This window comes from Odontesthes bonariensis, chromosome 9 (assembly GCF_027942865.1).
Source record: "Odontesthes bonariensis isolate fOdoBon6 chromosome 9, fOdoBon6.hap1, whole genome shotgun sequence".
Taxonomy (NCBI): Eukaryota; Metazoa; Chordata; class Actinopteri; order Atheriniformes; family Atherinopsidae; genus Odontesthes; species Odontesthes bonariensis.
Genome location: NC_134514.1, coordinates 34,894,666 through 34,910,757, shown reverse-complemented (window position 1 = coordinate 34,910,757; position 16,092 = coordinate 34,894,666). Strand labels below are relative to the sequence as shown.

The 16,092-nt window shown below is 39.6% G+C and overlaps 1 long non-coding RNA gene across 1 annotated transcript; it reads left to right on the top strand.

Moving 5' to 3' along the window:
- Positions 1-2,928: 2,928 nt before the first annotated feature.
- Positions 2,929-4,262, top strand: LOC142388941 (uncharacterized). Its single transcript, XR_012770352.1, has 3 exons — positions 2,929-3,148; positions 3,998-4,060; positions 4,190-4,262. It is a non-coding gene; the product is annotated as an uncharacterized LOC142388941 (long non-coding RNA).
- The last annotated feature ends 11,830 nt before the right edge of the window (positions 4,263-16,092 follow it).

The window sequence follows — 16,092 nt, the reverse complement described above, 5'->3', positions numbered from 1 at the left end:
ACATTTCAATTGAAAATACAGCAGTTGGTCTCATCAGTTCCCAAACGCTTATATTTTTGTATTTGTTGTATCTGTATCTGTCTGTTTTATCCCCACACCTGGGAGAGGCTGATGGCGCTGATGTTATTCCTCTCCACTGCATGCCCAGGATGGCAAATAAATTAAACTGAAGATTCAGTGTGATCTATTGGTTTCCTTAGCTAGCTACATGAATAGAGTTATCATGAATTAGACTGATTTTAGTTGACTTTGTATTGAACTTACTTCAATTCAATTTATTCAATTCTGTTAATTAACTAATTAACTTACTTTGTAAAGTGTCCAAAGACGACTCTTGTTGTGAATTCACTGCATATAAATTAATTGAACTATAGTTTGAAAAAAGTGTTGTTAAAGAAGAGGCGATACAACACAGATATCCTGTCCCAAAAGTTTTGGATTTTTTTTGGTATTATAGCTGCCGTCGGCAGGTTTTCAAAATTCCGAGACTAAAGTCAGAAAATTCGAACTGATACAACTTTCAGGTCCCTCCCCCTCTGTGGACGAGGTTGTGCACGTGAGTTCACACCAGTGTGCGCGCACACAAGCTGGGGGCAGACTCACGCTCAGCATGGAAGACGTGGTTGGTGACTGTTCTGCTCAGATAATAGATGAATAATAAACCTAAGGTGATTGGTTAAAAACAGCCGGGAGCGCTCGATTTTTGCAAGCACGATTACAGGCTTCAGAGGGAGCTACAGAATTCGGGATTTTTCCTAAACTGCCTATTTAATATTCTCCTTTCAGAATCCCATGACAGTTCAAGCTAATATGACTAAAAAAAAGTTGCCGACGGCAGCTTTAAATTCTAAAGTGAATAAAGAAACAAATACATATTGTTCTGGTTTTACTGAATATAAGATTTAAACGATTTGTACTGCATACTGTTTCTTAACTCAACTCTGGGACCCAATTGTACCCTTATAAATTTTCAATAGTCAATATTTTTGCCTGCGTCAATGCTAAATGAATGAGATTTTCCAAAAGTTAATGGTTTGGGTTAAAGATAAAAATAGCCTTAAACAGCTAAACAGTTACAAAGTTATATGTACACTGCACACATTAGACCCTCGGTTCCCATTGACGGCCATTGAAATCATATTTTTTTTTTAAATAGTAATTTAGCCATCACAAGGCGATACCTGTGACTAACTTTTCAAACAGAGCCTTTGTGTTGAAAATGTAATTTTTTTCACATTTTTCATGAAATCACGTATTTAACTTCTAATCGGCAGTTCAGGTAATGTGGGAGTCTAGTTGGAATCTCTCTGTTTACTTTTCTTGTTGTTGTATTATTGCATAGAAATAAAAATATTATTGCAACAAAAATATTGCAATAATATGGATGGTATCATGGTATGGATGGTAGTTGACAGTAAGGTAAAATTGTGCTGTGAATGTGCTTGAGAAATTACTTTGTACTACTTTGACAAAAGATTTAATGTTCTTTCAGGCTCTAAAGTTTTATTTTGATGTTCTAACAATATTTTTTTCCCTTAATAAGACATTTTCTCCTTAGTACTACATGCATACTTATATTGTGGTACATTATGACATTTTATGTTATCGCAATATGTTTGTGTTGTTATAACGTATAACACATATATATATAGATATATATATATACATATATATATATAACGTATAACGTTATAACATATATAATATGAAATTAGATTAAATGAATATTAAATCAAATAAAAAATTATTTATTAATCTCAAAGAAAATTATATAGAATATATAAAGGTATGACATGGTTAAATACTTTATATGTTTTTATATAAATTCCCTTGGCTTAATGAGCTGATTCAGTTTTAAAAGGTTAATCAGCATTAAAGGTGGGGTATGAGATGTTTTCTGGAGCATTTTTTATCATATTGTCTGAAAACCTCCTCACGACCCCATTGCACCCACTAAAATAGAATGTTTGGGAAAAAACATAATATTTTAGTCCATTGTAGAGGGTGTAGCAAGAGGAAATGTCTGACCAATAGAAATAATGATGAGAGTTACTTCTATTGGATTCTGACATGCCAATCAACCGTCAGCCCCCCTCCCCCTCCCCCCTGCGCATTCACAGAGTCGTGACTCATTCATGTGTTTTGAAGGCGTGGTTTCGAGGGGTGGGCTGAAGGGAGAGGCAAGGTTGTGTATTTTCAAAAATATAGCTTGCAGAAACCGTTTTTCCAAGATCTCATACCCCTATGGAAGCAAATCGTGATCAAAGTTCAAATTCAAATGCATTTGCAGAAATGCTTTTTCATTTTAAGAATGTGGCTGCATTGTTTGACTCATAAATAAAATGACTAATCAATCATCCTATTTGCATTTCAATATTCTTCTTCAAGACTGCTCATTCTTTCACTTAATTAAAATGAAAAGGATAAAGACATTTGAGATTTAATTTTCAAAATATGCCTCAGCAAATAGATACCAAAATTCAATTTGAAATGTAAAAGTTGAAAATTCAAATGCATTTGCAGAAATGCTTTTTCATTTTAAGAATGTGGCTGCATTATTTGACTCATAAATAAAATTACTAATCAATCATCCTATTGCATTTCAATTTTCTTCTTCAAGACTGCACATTCTATCCCATAATCAAAAAGAAAACAAAGCAGACATTGCTTTTTCGTTTTCCTGGTCTGCATGCAAAATACTGCCCACAATTCGATAACGAAAAAGCAATCTGAGCGGCGCAGGAGAGTGACGTCACGGCTGCTGACCGTGCTACCCATCATGTAGGCTACGGTAGGGGGCGGTGTGCACATTTGCTGTATGGATGCATCGCAGATCATGGCGCTCCCTGAGATTGCGCAAACATTGTTAGAGTTAGCTGCCCAGGTGGAGTCAAACAATATATCCGATTTTGATGCCCGTGACCGGGTTGAACGGGTCACAGAGAGCTTGGCTGCATACTCTGCCGTCACAGATTCAGAGGTTAGTGCAGCAATGGCTAGCGCGCCGCGGCCACGACCGGCCATGACTTTCCGAGGCCGCGGCCACGACCGGCCATGACTTTCTGGCCGCGGCCATTACTGAGGGAGCAGCCATTAATGAGGCTGAGACAGACGTTGCGAACAGGAGTCGGGGGATTACCTTTCACAGGTAGGATTCAACATTATTATTGGTTGCATTTTGTCAATAGAATGTACTGTATTTGTGTCTGCCGGCGAAATCGTAGCCAGCAAATGTTAAACTAGGATATGTTTATAGCCGGTGTTATGCCGAGAAGTGCACCCCCTGCTGGTCGTACTTTAACTACATCATAATTTGTTTACCCAATTGAATTAACGGATGCGAATCTCAACAAGTCCAAATTTGTATATAAAATTAAAATAACCAAATTTCATAGTTTCAGGTTCATTTTTATATCATTTCATCTAGGCTATAATGAGTTGAGATTGTTAATAGAAAATGTATCCAACCGTCTTTCGTGTTGACTACAAAAGTATTAGTCACGGCCCTTACTTTTGAATATATGTCCAATAATATAAAAATAGTTAGGAATAGGAATACTCTAAACTGTACAATTGTCGGATTATCATAATTGTACACGTATTATTAATTTACATGAAGAGATGTGAAAAAAAGATGCACGAATGAAACACCATTGTCAGCTCAATATTATTTTTTTTGGATAAATATAATAATCCACACCTGAAACGGTTTACGCGCGCTCCCGTGAATGGGAATGCACTTCTCGGCATAACACCTCTGTTCACACGGCTATTAGGCCAACGGAGACTTCATAAATCATATATTCCATAACACAGGCTTAGATTACAACTAACACAAGAATGCTACTTTTGAAATAATGCAAAAATTACTGTTATAACATTGACCATCAGATTTTACACAGGTTTATTAATGACGTTTATTATGCCTGTATTATTCACATGTAATTCTTTCATCCTAACAAAAGTATTTACCTCATGTCTCATACCCACCCCACAGATTGTCCGACCGAGAGTTGGTGTTATTCCCTCCATCTTCGGCTTACAGGTTCACCTAATAAGAGTAGGTGTATCATCATAAGGCTATTAGCATTCATAAATTGAAATATTATCAATAACAGGGCGGGGTGAAATACTTATCCCTGTGTGTGTGTATTTTTATATATTTTAATATTATGCTTCTTCATTTTAGCCAGAAAAGGGCAGGACTACATGTTCTTCCAGAAAAGCTGAAGAGACCCTGTCTGTGACCACTCAGGATGACAGCAAGGGCTAGCGCATTTTCTGGCGGGGGGGGGACACTAGGGCCAGAACACCAACTACAGGTATCGTACATTAACAGCAGAATGACAGTGTGTGATAGACTGGTAGGAGGCTATATTTTTAAGACATCGATGCCCGTTGTCAGCTGCCGCTGTTTTGGCAGCTCGAGCCTTGTCGTAATTTTGTACTTTGGAACGGATGGAATGAGAATCCAGCTTTGTTATATACATATGTATGTGTATATATATATTTCTAGTGTAAGGTAGAGGATGTTTGTGTTGTATGTGTATTTATTTGACGATTGCCTATGGTGCCCTACGAATGAATGAGTACGTATGTATACACACTGCTTGAAGATCATTCAAGCTGTTGACCTAACGAATTTTCCAATCATGTACTACAAGCTTTGTATCATTGAAGAGGAATAAAGACACTATACAGCTGTTATGATTTTTATGTAACATCTTTATCAAATCTGTAATAAAGTATTTCACAAGGCCAAAACAATGTAAGAAAATATCTTTGATTTTTGCTTTTTTGGCTTCACAGCATAACTTTGTTATGACCATGACCATAGCATCAAGGTTCAAGGTGCAATGTTTTTTAAATTGCCAATTGTGCATGAACCGCAGTCAAGACACATGCATTACTTGTTCAGGGATCTCTCTGAGTTAACAGTCTAGAAATACTATAATAAAATATAAAGAATATAAAAAACACTGTACAAGAAGGTAGTTGTATATACACAAGTTTTAATATTTTGAATGGTATCAACCTAAAGCAAAACAAAATGAGCTAAAAGCCCTGAAAGAGGAGTGTTTTGCAGAGCTTCTGTCTCATGCTCCCTTTTATGACGGTCAAGAGAGATCAGTTTGCCAATGTGGTGGAGCCTTATTTTCAGAAACACAGACACAAACAATGAAAACAAGTTGGAATAATGGTTGTTGATGCCAAACTTTGTCTCCTCAATGTGTTCCCCAAGCTGAAAAACATCCTCCGTTCCAATCTCCTACTGGCTGATGTACGTGACTGTCGCCATCTTTACAGCTTTGCTGAAGCTTGGCGAATCACCCACTCTGCAGCTCTCAGCACCTTCACTGTACCACATGATGGAATCACTAGTACACCGTTGTTTTTCAGGGCTAGAAAGTGGTAGCTATCATGAAATGATGAAGGTACAGCATCTCTGACCAAGCTTGCATGGCACACACCACAGGACAGCTTTTGCAGAATCTGGCGGATGTTATGGTAAATTCGATGTCTGCTAACCTTTTGTCTCTTAGACAGGACTACAAACCATGCGATGTAGTACAAAGCATTGTCCACAACATCCACCAGTATAAATATTGAGAAGTAGCTTTTTAACATATTTAGAACGGTAATTTTGATATGATGTTTAAAAAAGAAATACTCAAATCATTAGGCTGAGTTAGTGAGTTTGAGGTTGAAGCTTCTGGGTCATCCTGAGTGGTCACAGACAGGCTCTCTTCAGCTTTTCTGGAAGAACATGTAGTCATGCCCTTTTCTGGCTAAAGTGAAGAAGCATAATATTAAAATATATAAAAATACACACACACACACAGGGATAAGTATTTCACCCCACTCTGTTATTGATAATATTTCAATTTATGAATGCTAATAGCCTTATGATGATACACCTACTCTTATAAGGTGAACCTGTAAGCCGAAGATGGAGGGAATAACACCAACTCTCGGTCGGACAATCTGTGGGGTGGGTATGAGACATGAGGTAAATACTTTTGTTAGGATGAAAGAATTACATGTGAATAATACAGGCATAATAAACGTCATTAATAAACCTTTGTAAAATCTGATGGTTAATGTTATAACAGTTATATTTGCATTATTTCAAAAGTAGCATTCTTGTGTTGTAATCTAAGCCTGTGCTATGGAATATATGATATATGAAGCCTCCGTTGGCCTAATAGCCGTGTGAACAGAGGTGTTATGCCGAGAAGTGCATTCCCATTCACGGGAGCGCGCGTAAACCGTTTCAGCTCAATATTATTACATTTATCCAAAAAAAATAATATTGAGCTGACAATGGTGTTTCAATGGTGTTTTTTCACATCTCTTCATGTAAATTAATAATACGTGTACAAATGGAGCATCGCAGTAGTTCTGGCAGACCACGTAGTCAACGCGCCCTTTGCCTATTGGCTGACGCCGACCCAACCCCTATGGCTCCACAACCAGCTGCGCTCAATGGGTAATCAGCCCCTGCTCGCAATTGGATGCTGGCATTTGGGGCACTTCATTTAAACTTGGTTTGCTGTCACTGCTTTCTTTTGCTTTCTGCTTGCATGGATACAGTGGGAGGTGATGTGAGTCAGAGGATTAACAACTATTGCCTTTCCTCGGTCAATGTTGGAAAAATTGTTTGGACTAGTTCCTCCTCTCAGTTGCTAGCTACAGCATTGCTCGTTTATCCACCAGCAAACAAGTCTATTTTATTTTTATTTTTTCCCACCGTATTGAATGCAAAGCTGCCAGGTATAGTGAAGTGAGTGCTTTTTATAATAAAATCAGAGATTCATTGACAAGTTTTCAGGGTTTCACTGTGAACTCAGTGGAGGGAGAATCAATTCTGTGCATGGAGAATGCAAAGTCAGAGCTGTTCTGCTGCTAAAATGACCACGGTGTCATGAACTGACTCCCATGCTCAATGGATGAATACAAAGCATTTTGTGAATGAAGCCCAGCTGTGGCTGTGGTCGAATTGATCTCATCATGTAGATCCACTGTGATTATTATTGCTCATGTATGTTCTGCTTGTATTAATTCGGCTCATCGTTGATAGGCCCTGAACGGTTTGATCCTGAAGAGAGAACGTCAGGATGCTACCCTGTTTGATATAGAAATGCACTTCGTCGGATAACAACCTCCAGGGACCTACAGTGAACTTCACTACTTAGCTGCATTTTTGCTTAACAAAAGCAACAGTAAAAGGCTGATTAGCTAGGCTATCGTTAACTATGGAGCCCAAGTGTACTTGGCTGACTGAACTACCTTTGGATATTTATTCAACTGGTAAATGAGCTCTGGGAATTATAAATTTTAAACAGTGGAGGTCTCTACAGACGCTCATATAGAGCGATTTAAAGAGACTTGTCCAGTAATACACAGCTATTGCCTCTAACGGGAATCCTTTATTTAACGCTCTATAACTGACAATAAGAAAGCTAGTCTTATGCTCTATTAAGCCAGTCCTCTAAGCTACAAATAACACCATATCATAAGGATACATACTGCTCTCCTGAGCACTGCTGCGTGAGCTGCGGTGCTCGTATACTAAGAGAATCATACGTACTGGCCAACTGGCTTTGTGCTTCCCGTCCAAACAATCCCTGCCATCCTCACTCGTTTCTTTGGGGCCATTTAGGGGACAATTTCAAGCACAATGCGTCCAACAGTTTGTGTTTAAAGGCTTGAGCATAAACACAAGATGGCACTTGAGATCAGTGATGCACTCGATGATTTAAAGTATCTGACATCTGTAGCCAGTTCTACAGCATATGTTGTGATGCTTTGTGGACAAGCGTCCGGCCACTTCGTGTAACACCAGCCTGTTTGTGATTGGCTCTTGCACAGCAAATGGCATGCTAATTTGCATGACATCAAAACATTTCAACCATCGTCCCCACGGTTGAGGTCACAACTAATCCCTTCAGGAGGAGTGTTGTCCTTTTTCCTTCTGTTGAGAAGCAGCCTGTAAAAGCTGATTTCAGCTGTGAACTGATAAAAGAGCAAACTGTCCAGTTAAGTACTGGTGCAGGATGAACCTCTGAGAAAACATATGTTGCAGGAAACACTGGAGGCTTTTCTTTCTTCCCTTTAGTTTCTTTGTTGCAAATACTGAGTGTTGCTTTCTGGCTATTTGTATACGACTTATGCATGTGATGTGCTCGTGTTAGGAAGCACTTGCCTCTTCTCATTTTGTGTCATTTTGGAGGCTGCTGGTCTTCTTGGAAGTTTGAAAATAAATGGCATCCTGTTTCTCTGCTTACTCAAGCCATTGTGATGCCTTGTTGATGCCAAGTTGCCATGCTACGTGTCATCTTGCACAGATAGATTTTCAGTATTATTTTTACTTAAACCTGCTATAAGCTGATGTTTCAGCTAGCTGGAGTTTGTGCTGTTGGGAAGGTAGTTTTCAATGGGTCATTGAAAGATTTTTCCACTTAGAATAGCTGCCTACTGGAGTTAAAGGTAGGGTAGGAGATCCTGGATTTTGAGTCCAGCGAAGCTGCATTTTGAAAATACACAGGTAAAAAGTCCCAACCCTTTTCTTCACTTTCCCCCCAAGGCACGCCTCTAGAGTACATGAACGCGCACGAGCACGAAGGTGCACGAGCGCTGTTCTGACAGCAAGCATCGATCGTTGCCGTATTTAGTATTTAGTTTATGCTAACTATACGTTTAATAATGCTAGGTGCTAGCCAAGCTGGCTCTAGTTTAGCTTCCTGCCAAGCTTCGTTCACAGAGCAGGGTACGCGCACAGGGGGAAGGAGGGGGAAGGAGGGGGAGGGGGAGGGGGAGGGAGGAGCAGATTGCAGTTTGATAGACTGCATCAGTATCCAATCATTGTGAACGGTCCGTTCACAATGATTGGATACTGTTTTTCCTAGATTGTACGTCCTAGAGGCCACTAAAACTTTTCATATTTGTGTCAAAACTTTTAATTAATTGGTTGCAATGAGGGTGTGAAGAGTATTTCAAGCAATATGTAAAAAAATGTTCCAGAAAAAGATCCCCTACCCCGCCTTTAAAAAAAAAAAAAAAAATGTTTTATTGTGCAGCTGTGCCTTTGTTTAAATAAAACAAGAGCCACTGGTAGGGCTTAACTTTGCATGAAAGATGCTGATTAAGATCGGAAATAAATTTGAGATGAAGTCAAATCATTAAAACCGCTCCCGGAATTGATGGCACGAACAGCAATGACAGAGGTCATTTGTGTTATGCTTTATGGCTTTTAATTGTGTGGATAGCAAATATGCAAGCTCACGGTGACTTTAACTTCCTAGGTGGTCAGGTGAAGTGTGTTAAGGCTCTGCTTGCTTGGGTGTTGCTCTGCTTGGCTTGGATGTTGCTCTGCTTTGCTTGGATCTCGTTTTGCTGTTCTTGGATCGGATCTTGCTCTGCTTTGCTTGGATCTTGCTTCTTTGCTTGGATCTTGCTCTGCTTTGCCCTGCCGCAAAGCGCTGTCGCTGCTGTGGAGACCGAATATATTTTTATGCTGTACCTAAGTGGTTGAGTTCAATGCCTGCCCCAAATAAATACTCGCATCACATTTCAGTCTGTGTTAATGTGGGCCTACGGCAGTTCCACCTTTTAACGTCAAGCCTAGTCGCGGTTTAATAATTATTTTTGTAGTACTACTACTACTAATCATAATGGTGACACACGGTGGTAGCTAATAAATCGTTGGGGTGGGTAGGATACCCTGGTTCCAACTTATCAATTGGCTGGCTGCGTTCCGGTATGGTCTGTTGGGGGGTTTGTTGCCTTTACAGCAAATGGAAGGCACTCCACCTGAGGATGCTGCTGTTCCCTGTCTTGGCTTCCATGGAGCTCATGGAAAAGTCGGGAACTTCCTCCGAACAGAGCCATACCGCCAAACACAAATTGTATGCATTCAGAATAAGCTTCTGAAATTCATCTCTGTTTCTCGTCTCGTTTTGATGAGAGTGGTTCTGACAGAATTATGATAATCCGAATTGTACAGTTTAGAGTATTCCTATTCCTAACTATTTTTATATTATTGGACATATATTCAAAAGTAAGGGCCGTGACAAATACTTTTGTATTACGGGTTACTCCACGCTAGACAGCAACACTTATCTGAAATGATTAATAAGAACATCAACAACACTCGTGCTCTGTTTGCTATGGTTAATAAGCTGACAACCCCCCCAAAACAGATAGTTTCAGAACTCTGTTCCACAGAAAAATGCAATGAATTTGCTTGTTTTTTCAATGAAAAAATCAAATCTATAAGGCTAAATATCAACATAAATCAGCAAAATAATAAAATGACACAAACCTTAAAACCATCTAGGAATCAATCAACTATGATGTCAGAATTCAATACAGTTGACCAAAAAACCATAGAAGAAACAGTCCAGCATCTTAAACCATCGACATCCTGTCTTGACACAATGCCATCTGACTTCTTTAAAACTATTGTAAGCTCTGTCCAAACAGATTTGCAGCAAATAATAAACTGCTCACTTCAATCAGGCACGTTTCCTAAACCCTTAAAATTAGCTGCCATCAAGCCACTCCTAAAAAAGACAACATTGGATGCTTCCATTTTAACCAACTACAGACACATCTCAAATCTTCCTTTTATAGCCAAGATTGTTGAGAAAGTGGTTTTTAATCAACTCAGTAACTTCTTGAACTCCAGTGGACTCCTTGACAAATTTCAGTCAGGCTTCAACCTCACCATAGTACAGAAACGGCTCTTATTAAAGTGTTAAATGACATAAGGTTGAACACTGACTCAGGCAAGGTGTCAGTTCTGGTATTGTTGGATCTCAGTGCTGCATTTGACACTGTGGATCACAGTATACTGCTGAACAGGTTGGAAACCTGGGCAGGACTCAGCGGGACAGTCCTAGAATGGTTCAGGTCCTACTTGGAGGAGCGGAGTTATTTTGTGACTATTGGAAGTAATCAATCTGATCAAGTGGCTATGACATGTGGAGTTCCTCAGGGGTCAGTTCTTGGACCCCTTCTGTTCACTCTATACATGCTGCCTCTGGGTCAAATTCTGAAGAACTCTAAAGTCAACTACCACAGCTATGCAGATGACACACAGATATATCTCGCACTGTCTCCAGATGACTGCAGTCCTATAGAGTCATTGTGCGACTGCTTAGAGCAAGTCAAAAAGTGGATGAACCAAAATTTCCTTCAGTTAAATCAAGAAAAAACTGAGGTCATTGTGTTTGGCAACAAAGAGAAGAGGTTTGCTGTCAGTAAACATCTTGAGTCACTGTCTCTAGAAACTAAACACCAAGTCCGGAACCTCGGCGTGCTGATAGACTCAGACCTGACCTTCAACAATCATATCACCAAATCAGTCACCAAATCAGCCTTTTATCAACTTAAGAACATATCCAGAATTAAGGGTTTCATGTCCCAAACAGATCAGGAGAAGCTGATTCATGCTTTCATCTCCAACAGACTTGACTACTGTAACGGTCTTCTGACTGGACTCCCCCAAAAGAGGCTCAAACAGCTGCAGCTCATTCAGAACGCTGCAGCCCGAGTTTTAACCAGAACAAAGAGATCACATCACATCACCCCAGTTCTCAAGTCTTTACATTGGCTCCCGGTCAGATACAGAATAGATTTTAAAGTTCTGCTGCTCGTCTACAAATCACGGAATGGTTTAGGTCCAGAATACATGAATGACATGCTAGCAGAGTATAAACCCAGTAGAGCTCTGAGATCTATTGACTCAGGTCAGATAGTGGAGCCCAGAGTTCAAACTAGACACGGTGAAGCAGCTTTTAGCTGTTATGCTGCACACAACTGGAACAAACTACCAGCAGAACTGAAATCAGCCACAACTGTAAGCACTTTTAAATCCAGGTTAAAAACATTTCTCTTTCGGTGTGCTTATGGTTGAGTTTATATATTTCTTTTTCCCCTCTTCTTTGATTGCTTTAATTTTTATTCTATTTTTTTTTCTCTTTAAATTGCTTGTTTTTATGCTGCTTTATGCTGTTCTTTTAAATGCCTTGTCTTTATGTAAAGCACATTGAGTTGCCTGTGGTATGAAATGCGCTATATAAATAAAGATGCCTTGCCTTGTAGTCAACACGAAAGACGGTTGGATACATTTTCTTTTAACAATCTCAACTCATTATAGCCCAGATGAAATTATATAAAAATGAACCTGAAACTATGAAATTTGGTTATTTTAATTTTATATACAAATTTGGACTTGTTGAGATTCGCATCCGTTAATTCAATCAGGTAAACAAATTATGATGTAGTTAAAGTACGGCCAGCAGGGGGTGCACTTCTCGGCATAACACCGGCTAAAAAGATATCCTAGTTTAACGTTTGCTGGCTACGATTTCGCCGGCAGACACAAATACAGTACATTCTATTGACAAAATGCAACCAATAATAATGTTGAATCCTACCTGTGAAAGGTAATCCCCCGACTCCTGTTCGCAACGTCTGTCTCAGCCTCATTAATGGCTGCTCCCTCAGTAATGGCCGCAGACCAGAAAGTCATGGCCGGTCGTGGCCGCGGCGCGCTAGCCATTGCTGCACTAACCTCTGAATCTGTGACGGCAGAGTATGCAGCCAAGCTCTCTGTGACCCGTTCAACCCGGTCACGGGCATCAGAATCGGATATATTGTTTGACTCCACCTGGGCAGCTAACTCTAACAATGTTTGCGCAATCTCAGGGAGCGCCATGATCTGCGATGTATCCATACAGCAAATGTGCACACCGCCCCTTACCGTAGCCTACATGATGCGTAGCACGGTCACAAGGGAGTAACTTTGATTTTGACATTGGTGGGGACACAAAAGTGCTCCACTACAGTTGTTTTTTTTTTGCATTACCAATCATAAGTTAATGGCATGCAGATGCTATATGTTAACGAGCCATCCTAATGTTTAGGGAGTTGGTCTTTAAATCACAGGGTTGCAGGCTCAAATCCCACGATTAGGCTACCTCTGTTTACACCTGGAGTGACCTTGAGCAAAACAACTAACCCAACATTGCTCCAGAGACTGTAGTGTTATGTAATGTAACTCATATAATGCAGGGTATCTGCACATTTTTTATCAACAAATTTAATGACTTTTAAGACCTTTTTAAGACCTCTAAGAATAAAAATTGAGACCATTACCACGGCAAAAATATATATATAAAAACTACACTCTAGGCTGTTCGGTGTTGAAAAAAAGTCCAGTGTGAAATGTGTGCTTCAGTGATACTGAATCAGTATGTCAACATGATCGCATAAGATTTGAACGCACAAGGGAACACCACACACTACAGGACAATCGTGCCCAATTGTCACACCTCTGCGAAGGAGTGTGTTTTCGCTGCCATTTGTCTGTCTGTTTGTCTGAGGCTCTGAGCAAAATAAATCCATAATTGAACCTAATTTTCGAGTTATGTCTACTGTGCTTTTACAACTAGCAAAACGATTTTACTACCCAAGTTAACTTAAACCAGAACTTTGGACAACTCACGTGAAGCACAGACTGGTTTATGCAATAGTCAGCTGTCCATATATAGACAGTGACTTTGCATTGCATAAACCACACAACAAAATTTAATTTCCTTCGGGATTAATAAAGTATCTCCAATCTAATCAAATAAATAAAAACGAGCACAGACCGCTCATACAGTCAATGGCACGTAGCCTACCCATAGAAAAACTACACACTCTCACACACATTAAAAAAAGTATTTTTTATTTAAGACTTTTTAATACTTTTTAAGGATCCGCGGAGACCCTGAGTAGGGGGCTGAATATTGGTAGGGACGTGACCCTAGCGTCCCTACCCAAAATTACGCCCTTGCTCAGATTGCTTTTTCGTTATCGAATTGTGGGCAGTACTTTGCATGCAGACCAGGAAAACGAAAAAGCAATGTCCGCTTTGTTTTCTTTTTGATTATGGCATAGAATGTGCAGTCTTGAAGAAGAAAATTTAAATGCAATAGGATGATTGATTAGTAATTTTATTTATGAGTCAAATAATGCAGCCACATTCTTAAAATGAAAAAGCATTTCTGCAAATGCATTTGAATTTGAATTTTGATCACGATTTGCTTCCATATACCCCACCTTTAAGTAACATGTTTGATTTGTTGGCAAATACTCTCAAAACATGGTCTCTGTAGTAGAATTCAACCACATCTCAAAATCCTCCTCTGCAGACGGATGTGGATTTGTTGAATGAAGTCATATTTATCTGATAGATTTCAGTTTGTTCTTGTAAATGAAGAATCTTCCTCACACACCAGAGTAAGTCATGGAGTTGCTCAGGGTTCTGTGCTTGGACCGATTCTTTTCACTTTATACATGCTTCCATTAGGTAACATTATTAGACAGCATGGCATAAATTTCCATTGCTATGCTGATGATACCCAGTTGTACTTATATATAAAACCAGATGAACCCAATAGACTACAAGCATGTCTTAAAGACATAAAGACCTGGATGACTCAGAACTGTCTGCTTCTAAATTCAGACAAAACTGAAGTAGTTATCTTTGGACCTGAGTGCTTCAGGGAGAAATTGTCTAGCTATATAGTTACTCTAGATGGTATTTCATTGGCTTCTAGTTCTACAGTGAGGAACCTTGGAGTTATTTTTGACCAGAATTTATCATTTGACTCGCATATAAAAAAGGTTTCTAGGACTGCCTTTCATCTTCGTAATATTGTTAAAATCAGGAACATCTTGTCTCAGAGTGATGCAGAAAAACTAATTCATGCATTTGTTACTTCAAGATTGGACTACTGTAATTCTTTATTATTGGGCTGTCCCACATATTCTCTGAAAAGCCTTCAGTTGATCCAAAATGCTGCAGCCAGAGTTTTGATGAGAACAGGAGAGATCATATTTCTCCAGTTTTAGCTTCTCTTCATTGGCTCCCTGTTAAATTCAGAATAGAATTTAAGATTCTTCTCCTCACATATAAAGCTCTTAATGACCGAGCTCCATCATATCTTAATAATCTCATTGTAAGATATTTTCCTAACAGAGCACTTCGTTCCCAAACTGCAGATTTACTTAAAGGGGAACTCCGGGGCATTTGAAGCGCATTTCCATTGCTAGAGGTTGTCAAATACTGATAGTAGGACACAGACAGGTGCAAATCTGCGCTCCCTGTGTGGAGATCGCGCTGTTCGCGCAGCCTGTCATGCGAGGCTAATACGTGGTGGCTAAGGGGCAAGAGCTAAACCTTCCACGTAAAACAACAACTTGCACACTGCAAGTATTTAAAACATTACAACAATATTACTGGGCATGTATTGTTGTAATGTTTTAAATACTTGAACGCAGTTTTTATAGAGAAGATAATTGCTTTGTATATGTGATTATCGTCCATTGACTCTTTTGGGCTTTCACATGCGCGAGCGTACAACTAACCGGTGAGTGACATGCTGTTTATAAAGTTGTTTTGTAACGTCCCCATGCCAGTAATGTGAGAACCATGCATATGGTTTTGATGGTAAGGCTTGTGACTTTATTGTCGGATGGTTTATAAAGTGGTGTGACGTTTCTGCAGTGTGCAAGTTGTTGTTTTACGTGGAAGGGTTAGCGCTTGCCCCTAGCCACCACGTATTAGCCTCGCATGACAGGCTGCGCAAACAGCGCGATCTCCACACAGGGAGCGCAGATTTGCACCTGTCTGTGTCCTACTATCAGTATTTGACAACCTCTAGCAATGTAAATGCGCTTCAAATGCCCCGGAGTTCCCCTTTAAGGTTCCCAGAGTTTCTAAAAGTAGAATGGGAGGCAGAGCCTTCAGTTATCACGCCCCTCTCTTGTGGAATAAGCTGCCAGTAAATGTCCGGGAAGCAGACACCCTTTCCACTTTTAAGACCAGGCTTAAAACTTTCCTTTTTTATAAAGCTTATAGTTATGGCTTAGGTGATCCTGAAACATCCCATAGTTAAGCTGCTATAGGCCTTGACTGCTGGGGGGCCTCATCTGTCACACCTTTCCTGACTCTACTCTCTTTTTCCCCCCTGTTTAATTTCTCAAATGACATTATGTACATGTGACATTATTGTTGTCATTAACTTGTGTTTCCCT